Source organism: Gekko japonicus, unplaced genomic scaffold, assembly GCF_001447785.1.
Source record: "Gekko japonicus isolate JY-2015 unplaced genomic scaffold, Gekko_japonicus_V1.1 scaffold310, whole genome shotgun sequence".
In the NCBI taxonomy this organism is placed as follows: Eukaryota; Metazoa; Chordata; class Lepidosauria; order Squamata; family Gekkonidae; genus Gekko; species Gekko japonicus.
In genome coordinates, this window is record NW_015174851.1 from 1,284,332 (window position 1) to 1,294,130 (window position 9,799).

The following is a 9,799-nucleotide window of genomic DNA, read 5'->3' on the forward strand; positions in this document are numbered from 1 at the left end:
GTATGGGCTTGGCCAGGCTGGGTGCCACCGTCCATCTTGTTTTGTGTGGTGCTTGGCCAAGCTGGGCCGGGCACTGCCAGTAATTTCAGTGGAATTTATTTCTACAATGTTGGTTCATAGCCACACAGATGCAAATGAATCCTTTAGTTAGATATGGCAAATGGTGCTTTGCAAGCCCATGTAACTATTTCTTCATTGGATTATGCATGGTGCTTTCTTGTTTAATCACATTTGAAATGTTTACACCCAGTGTGTTAGAGCTGCTAGCTTTTAGCAATGCTAATATAGTATTTACAGCACTTGATACCCGACTATGACCTTCCTAGACAATAAAAATCCCATTTACAATCATATAACTTCTTTGACATTCAACCAAATGCTAAATATGAAATCTGAGTATATTTTATCCCTTTAACTGAAACATAGCTTCTAAAACGTTATACCTATTACTTGTGAATACATTTTACTAGAATTTATTGTATGGCTGTGCTAAATTTGCTGAGTTCTGGGATTGCCACATACCATGGAAACAAAACACTGGAATTTACCTTTTCAATGGGGCAAAGTCATCCAAACTGGTTAGGTCACACCTCCTCTTGCTCCAGGCAGGTCTATGTAAATTTATGTAGATAGCATTGGCTCAGAGCAAGGCTGACCCTCCAGTCTTAGTATAGCCCAGCTCTATAACAGATTTTGCATATGACTAGATTTTTGGGGTGGGTGGGATGTAGATGACTTTGCTCCACTAAAGAGAAGAACCCTTCAGGTAAGTTCCAATGTTTTGTTCTCCTTCAGTGGGGGAAGTCATCCAGACTGGTTTTATGCCCAAGCTGTCATGGTCTGGAGTGCAGGCAGAGGGAAGTCTGAGTTCAATACGAGATTTGGAGCCAAGATGGGTGGGGCAAGAGCCAAGAGTGAGGATGTAAAGCATCAGCCAAAAGCAAGGTCATTCAGTCCTGGGTCAGAAGCCAGAGGGAGTAATCAGAAGCCAAGAATAACAGTCCAAAAACACAAACCAGAAGCAGGGTCAACAAGCCAGGGTCACAAGCCAGCAGCAGACAGCAGGAAGAAGGTCTGGAAACTGAAGGGTGGAGAGTAGCAGGGCATCATGGAGTGATGACAAATTTGTGTCCACAAACAGAGCCGGTTACATCCAAGGCTAAATAACCCTTTCGCTGCTGTTTCCAATTAGGGCAGCCCTGCATCTGTTAGAACTCAGGACTGACAGATCGCCTATTTCGTAATCGAGCAGTGTGTCTCCTTGCTGTTAAGTCTTGTCGGAGTCTCTCTCACATTTGAGCGACTCTCGGAGGTGAGTCAGAAGGGCTGTCTGCCTGTCTCTGCTGCTCGTTAATTGTTTCTGAGCCAGGTGTCAGCACAGGCCATGCTGGTAAATTGCTGCTCTCTGCAGCTTCAGAGGGGCCAGCTGTGGGTTCTTCTGGAGCTGGCAATGGCCTGTCCTCAGCACCCATGACACAAGCTACAATCTGAGTAGGATCTTCATCCTTATTTTTATTCTATTGAACCACTATGTTACACACCTTTCTTCTAGATGAAACCTCTGCTGATTTTAACTGGCCCCACCTATAGTATCTCATACAGGTATAAATGGTGGATCAGGACGCGGCTACCGATTTCTTCCACCAGAACACTGGTGGAACATGTTGCTATGCTGCTGCAGATCTGGTGTAGTGGGCTGTAACATACTTTGGAGGTCTTAGGCCTTGCATTTCATATGCCTCTCAGATACATGACTTGAGACCTTTTTACCAAAAGGCTGTGAGCTGTGTGACACAGACAGAAAATCCTTTAGCCTAATCTGCCTTTTCCTCCTGTTTTTGGCCAAATCCCTGTGTTGAATGCAACCATGTGGCCTGACCCCCTGAGCTGTGGCACTAGGAAGCGGTTCACACATAACAATAATGGTTCTTTCAATTGAAGATCTCAGTGTAATAATAATTTAGAGATTGGAGATGTCAGTGCAATAATTTAGGCTTGCTCATGAGATTTATGCTAGTGGCTCTTTTGGTTTACGTAATAGAATTTCTGCTCACAAGGCCCCACAGCTTAGAGGAAACATTTGACTGCCAACTGTATAGTTCCTTTGAGGGAAAGCTTAATGTAACTATGAGAAAAAAATTAGGCAGTCTTATGTAATCCCACATAGTGGCAAGTGCTGCAACCTGTCTATTAAAGAATTCAGTCTTGGAACCTTATTCCAACCTTCATGTAGAAAGGGAATTATGTCTTTGTAAGTAAGTTTCAGTGGATCCAGATTTTTTGGTACTGGCCCACTTTTGAATCCCTGCCACGTATGATTATAGAGATGACTGGAAGCAGGTATACTGGATTGCACCATGGTGTTAGCTACTTAACTTGGACAGCCTTATCCTAGTCAATCTGCCAGTTCAATCTCTAGGAGTATAAGGAGAACCCATTGCTTGACAATCTCCACAGTGGAGACACTGGCATCTTCACTAGCTCTGAGATCCAAAGCTTCTGTGCCAGAAGGGAGTTATAGAAATCACCTCTGTTGTCTCCTTTGGCACTTTGTTCAGGCCTCAGCTGATCAGTAGGAAAAGCATACAGCAGATCATTGGATCAACAGCAGGTGTGTGTGTGCCCTCACCCTCTGCCTTGGAATCATAGAAATGGATTAGAAATCTGGCAATTTGGTTGTTGTTTGATGTTGTAAAAAGATCCAAGACAGGGATCCTGAAACAAAGTGTGATTTTGCTAAAGATCTTTTTGTTAAAACTCTATTGTCCTGGATTTAAATCCTTCCTGCTCAGCCAGTTGGCTCGGTGGTTTTTAAGACTGTAAAGGTGTTTTGCTTTTAGACCTACCAAATTATTCCCTGCTCAATCAAACAGGATTTTGCACTCCATGAGAAGCACCATCTATCTGGTGCCTCCTTGCTGATTGCTGTGTGCCATGGCCATAGTATTGACATACCTGTTCCTCAATAAGATTTGGAAAGCAATCAGTGCTGGTCTGATTGTTCCAAGTTCATATTTTCCAATGGGCTCCATCTTCCTCAGACAAAAGATTCTTGCAGTGTGTCCCCCGGCCCTTACTGCTGGTGGCTGCAATTACCATCAGGTAAGGAGGCTGGAAGGAACTGACTCACCTTGTCAGAGTCAGTTGTGAAGACCACTAGTTTAGTGAATTCTTCAAGAGGGAGCAGTATTTTGACTTCTTTGTGGTCTCTTTTCTCTGTGTGAGTGTACTTCTGATAAGGGAGAAGAGTCCATTTTAAAGGCCTGGCATGGAAGCAGGCCCAAGGAATCAGATCTATGAACTACATCCTCAGCACCAGTACTGTCAACTGGTACAGGAGTTCTACTGACCTCTGTCAGATTTATTTCACCTCTTCCAACAATTTTTCCTGCTTCTTTGCAGGTAGAAACACTTTGGCCATCTTTGTCTGAATCCTGGCCCCTACGTGGACTATGTCCCTGGAGGGTGTGAGATGATTTAAAAAAAAAAATTGATCAGACAGCCATATGCTTGAAGAGACTGCATAGTGGAATTGGTGTCCTAGCTCACCTCCTCTGCCTCCTAGGCTCTGTGGAGGGTATCATCTAGGTATGCTTGAAGAGACTGCATAGTGGAATTGGTGTCCTAGCTCACCTCCTCTGCCTCCTAGGCTTTGTGGAGGGTATCATCTAGGTAAGGATAAAGGGTCCACCTTTCAATAATTTAGCCATAGGTTTGTTCTAACTACTATATTGGGGGCCTGTGCTCTGGCACCAAACTGTATGGCCTCTTAGGATGCATCTGCTGCAAGTTTTGCAGCCCTTTAATCTTTAGGATGGATCTCTTAAGGCTCTCGAAGGAGCTTATTAGCCCAAACCATGATGGCTCTGGAAAAATTTGAGAGCATGGCAGGTGGTTCAGATTGGAAAAAAAAGGAAAAAGCAGATGCAAGGTGAAAGTATTTATTGGAGCTTTATAAACCACTACACATTTCACAGTAAAGCTTCTTCAGGGGATCTTCTACAGAATTTTTTTAATTCCACCTTGAGCAATGAAGAAGTTTGACTGTGAAACACGTAGGGATCTATAAAGTTCCAATAAATCTTATACCTTCCTTTTCCTTTTTCTCCAGCCTACTGGTGGGGCTATTTGTTTCTCCAGCATAGGTGGCTCAGATTGTCAGAGAGGCTGCTTCAGGGGATTCTCTCAGGCAGTCTGATTATCATTAATATTTTAATCCACCAAATTCTTACACATGTTGGCCACAACCTTAGGCAAAACCGCTTCTGAATCTAAGACTACTACTGGAGCATCTAGCAGAGGGACCCGAGATCTTTCATGTTGCCCACAGAAAGGTGAAGACCTTTTTACCTATGCCTTGTAAGAAAGTGCTATTGCCTGGAACTGCCCGTTCTGCCTTTAGTATGTAAACAAAGAATTTAGAGATGGGAAAACTGAGGACCCTTTGGATGATCTCTCAAACCCTTTAGTAACTAAATTGATTTAAGCAGATGATCTAGATTTTTCTTTTGTATCTAACTGGTAGTTAAGAAAAGGCAAAGGCACCTTTTTTAATCCCCAGAAATGTTCCAGCTGGAAAGGCCTAGAAGAATTTCCTAGGAAGGCCTAGGAGAATTTTCTGACCATTCCCCTTCCTCTATCAGAGGAAGCCATATATCCTATGGTTGAGAAAGGCTCCTCCAACCCCGAACCCAAGCCTGACATGGATGGCAAAGGAAAAAGGGAACATTTTATTTGACTAGTTCTCAAAGGCTCCTGATGTTGCCAGTGCTAGTGTCCTTATCAGTGAGATCAGCCGCAGCCACTGCTTGGCCAGGAACTCCTAGCCATGGAAAGGCCAACATGATTTCTGGTTGCATATGCACAGGGTTGGGGGATTTCCAGGCTGGACTAAAGGCCTGCATCCTCCAATCTGCAGAGGGAGGGCCAAAAGTGCTTTTCTGTCTTCCATAGCAATAAGACAAGAGTCTCCAAGAAAAGAAAGCTAGGCTCAAGTGTCCTGCTGGAGTGGTAAGGCTATCGAAACTGGAGGCAGCTTTGCTCTGAGCCAATACAGTCTACACAAATTTGCATAGACCTACGTGAAGTGAGAGGAGGATTTCCCCCACTGAAGGAGAACTGAGATTCTCTGTGCTAGTTTCTGTGTGGTGCTTTTAGGTTTTTATATCCTGTCTATTATAGAACCCCAAGGCAACTGAGAATAGTTAACTGTAGGCATAATTTCTTCACATTTGTTTTATAGTAATTGTATCTATTATTTAGGAAAGCACAGTAAGATGAGAGTTCATTAGTCAGAGCTAGTGAGTGATAATCTACAATTGAGTCCACATGTAATACCAAGAAGAGGCACCACAAGCAGTCTAACACTGTTAAAATCCCATGTGTACTGATGAGCGACATCTGGGAAAATGGCAAGCTGAGAAAATAGCTTAGAGTGGAAGTATTAAAACTGTACACAGAATCATAAAATCACAGAGTTGGAAGGGGCCATACAGGCCATCTAGTCAAACCACCTGCTCAATGCAGGATAGGCCTACAGTATCCCTAACAAGTATTTGTCCAGAAGCCACTTAAATCCTGCCAGTGAGGGGGAGCTCACCACTTCCCTAAGCAGCTGATTCCACTGGGGCACAAATCCTACGGTAAAAAAGTTTTTCCTAATATCCATCCGGTACCTTCCTGCCCTTAATTTAAACCCATGAGTTTGAGTCCTATCCTCTGCTGCCAACAGGAACAGCTCCCTGCCCTCCTCTAAGTGACAGCCCTTCAAATCCTTAAAGAGAGCAATCGTGTCCCCCTCAGCCTTCTCTTCTCCAGACCAAATATTCCCAAGTCCCTCAGGCTTTCCTCATAGGGCTTGGTCTCCAGCCCCCCAATCATTTTCGTCACTCTTCCCTGCACAAGCTCCATTCTGTCCACAACAGTCCTCATTTGGACTGGCCCACTTAATTAAGCATGTCTGATCACATGACTGAAGGAAGAAAATATAATGTGTAGTGGCAGTTGCACACCTATCTATCTAGTACTGCTCATATGGCTATCACCTTGAGCAGAAATTAGAACAAAAAAAAATATTTATAGACCTTATTCAGGATTATTTCTTTTATATTATTGTGCCTATGAATTTTGCCACTGAGAGGGTGACATGATCATTTGTATCCAATAGTAGCCATGACACCTGGTCTTGCACATTTAGCAATTCTGTATCTTTAAGTAAAGGGCTGTCTGAATTAGCTTTCAACTTTTTGAATATAGGGCACTCCATAATTATATGTTCAATGGTTTTGATTGCATCATATGAGTATCTGCATGTTCTATTAGAGTATGACAAGAAGCGGGAACCCACAATACTCACGGGGGTGTATTCACCACGGCTTCTGAGTGCCTGGCCCATGGAAGCAGCAGGAGACCCGCACAGAAGAAGAAGAGGTAGCTGCAGGTGAGCCTAGTAGGTGGGGCCACCCGGCCCATCAAGGCTTCCCCCTAGCCCCTGACAGTAGCTGTGGCGGAGAGCCCTGCACAGCTTCCAGCCACCCGGCCCACCAAGGCTTCCCTCCAGCAGCAGTGGTAGCAAGCCCTGTGCAGCTCTCAGCCAACAGGCCTGCCAATGCTTCCCTCCCCCCCACCGGCAATGGCAGCAAGCCCTGTGCAGCTCTCAGCCGCTGGGCCCACCAAGGCTTCCCCCTCAGCAGCAATGGTGGCGAACTCTGTGTGGCTTCCAGACGCCGGGCCCGCCAAGGCTTCTCCCTCGCCCCCCAACACTGGCAATGGTGGTGAGTCCTGAATGGCTCCCAGCCGCCAGGCCCATCAAGGCTCACCTCCAACAGTGGCAATGGCAGCAAGCCTAGCCATCAGTTCCCAGTGGTAAGTGCATTCTTTGTGCATATGCATGGAATGCTCTTTTACTTTTGGAGGGATTTCACTGTCCCCCTTACAGTTTTTTCAACATTTCAGATTTTTCTGTACACCTGGGGAGTGCCCCAAGCATGCAGGAAAATATGTTTACCTTCGATGTGCTCCCGATGTGTGGATTTGGTTATTAGATATATACTCTATTATATCTTGCCTCCAAAATCACCAAGGGAAGAACGTTCATTCTTGCCAAAGTAACTTAGTTCTTAGTTTTGGGACTGTCAATTGATAAAAATATTTCCACAGTTGCATCGGGAGGGCAATTCCCAAATAGAGTGTCAAAAATACCCTGCGCGCCCTAATAGACGTACTTGAAACATCTAACTTCTTTACATATTTTAAAATTTGTCTTATAATGTCTTTAGTTTCTGTATTCTTAATCATATCATTAGTTATTCCTAGGCATTTCATTTTCTTTTCCAATAGTTGATCCCATTGGCTATAATGTTTATCTTCCTGGATAAGCCCAAGTAGAGTAGCTCCTCCCTCAGATTTAAAAACCTTTACTTTGAAGAGAAATGCTTTAATCCAAGCCCTAGTTTCCGTCAATAATTCACCTAGTTCCACTCTCAGTGCTATACCCGAGATACCTCTAGGAGTAGACAATAAGTATAGGAAAAGGTCATAATGGATGGAATCCATTATTTCAGAAGTGGCCTGAATCCAAATTTCCACACCATACAGGAATTGGTTTAGAACCTTAGCATTAAATACCTTTATAAAGGTATTAATAAATAATTACTAAATTGCCAATTAATAAAGGTATTAATAAAACCAAAGTGCAAGGGAGTCAGAATTTGCAATCCTTGACTTCTCCTCTTAAATGTGCTCCATTTACGTAACTTCTGCAGACTACGAAGAATTTGACATTCTTTGGGGTACACAGTTCAGGAGCTCCAAGCAAAGCAAAACCTCTCAAAACAAGTGCACCTTACATGCCACTCTCTGTTCTGTGTGCTAAATGGAGGGTGGGGGGATGCCCAAGATCCAGTGAGCCTATCTAGCATCCCAGAAGGGGAAAGATTTCAGTGCCCTGAGTAACTTTGCAGTCTTTTCAAACTGCACAACAAACCCCCCTGCTGACACTGAAGGCCAGGTTCACACCTATCCAATGGAACCTGTTCTGGCCTACTTACACTGCTATTAGGTAAAACCTACCCTCTTCTGAAAGAAAACCCTATCTAGCCTAGTTGGTTGTTTTGCACACAGAAACACTCAAGGCCAGAGTTTTAAAACCAAAGGAAATAAAGCTGCTCTCGCCCTACCTGCACAACACTCTCAGAAAAGCACAAGAAGACACAAAAGCCCTGGCCTAAAACTGGGAAACACACTCTGAGAACTGAATAAAACAAACCCCATTCCTCCCCCCCAAGCCAAAAACCCAAAAAGATTAACCACACAACACAACCAAACAGCCCCCCCAGCAAAAACCAGCAACAAACAAGCAAAAACATAACTGTTTGTCTGACAAACCACAGCACAGAAGCAAGGAAATCCACACACTTCCACACCCACAACCAGTACCCTCACAAGCAATCAAAAGGAATAAAGCAGAACTTTTAAAAACAAGACCTTCATAAATCACAATGGAAAACCACAACAGAACAACACCAGAGCACTATCAGGGACAACAAATGCACAACACTGAACCCACAAACAGCAGCTGCCTCCCTAGCTAACCAAAACACACAAAGGAAACAGCAGTACAGTCTCAAGGAATATATTTAAAAACCAACCAGAAAATTACAATATTTAAACAACAACCAATAACAAAAGTTGAATCACAAAATTAAAAACATTGAACAAAAAACCCCACCACACCAACAAGCTACTACAGTTAATTAAAAAACCAATCCAACAGAAATACTTTTAAATGCAAACCAAACTTTTAAAACTGTTGCCAATATGCTAAAGGCGCTAAGGTTCTTTGACTTGTGTGGCTAGCCAATAAACTACAGTGAAAACAATCATCCAGGCAGTAAAGGGTAACAAAAGTATTTATTCGAATAAAGGAGCATCCTACAGCTTAATTCAGCCTGGTTGTTCAATTTGTTACAACCAAGAGCTTGCTTATATATTCTTTTTGGTCCTCCTCACTGTACATCATCACTGACATCACTTAGACATGCTTAGTTCAGTTTTCTTTGTCTAGTCAGTCATCACATATTTGACACATAGGAAGTTGGCTGGCTGCAGTTCCACCTCCCACAATGCAGGTGTAGCTCATTATTTCTAATTTACTGCTTTGTTTACTCCTTTTGGTATTACTCCCAGACTTCTGTTACCTCTGACTGAACTCTCAGACTGGGCTCATTCTCAATACTACATTCTGTCAGTTCAGTTACAAAATTCTACAAACTTAGTTTGTCTTTACACTTAATAGATGCATATAAAAGTATCTTAAAGCATTTTATAAACTTATTTTCACTAACAGGTATACAAAATATGAAAACATATAATTACAATGACATTCTAAAGCATTAAACTCCTTACATGGATTCTTTTAGTATTATAAAATAGCTTGTAACATTAAGCTATTGTAGATACATTGATTTACACATTATTATTCATTTTGGTTTATCACAATATTTTTACAGAATATTTCTGGTCATTTTGTGAAGCTACTTCTTGTTAAAATTGAAGTTTATAATTTGTAAAACACATAGCTTAGTTCGGCCTGTAGGAGACACTGTTCTATAATACCAATTCTGTACCTCTCAATTGGAGCCAAGAGTCATGATGTAATATCCACCTGTGCCTTTTAATTGGCAGATATGCATGATTTAATGACTTTTTATTTTTTGGCTGAACTTAGTAACTGTGTGCTTCCCTAAAACTTCGAAAGACATAATTAATTACTCTGTTTTCCCCAAACCTCTTAGAACAC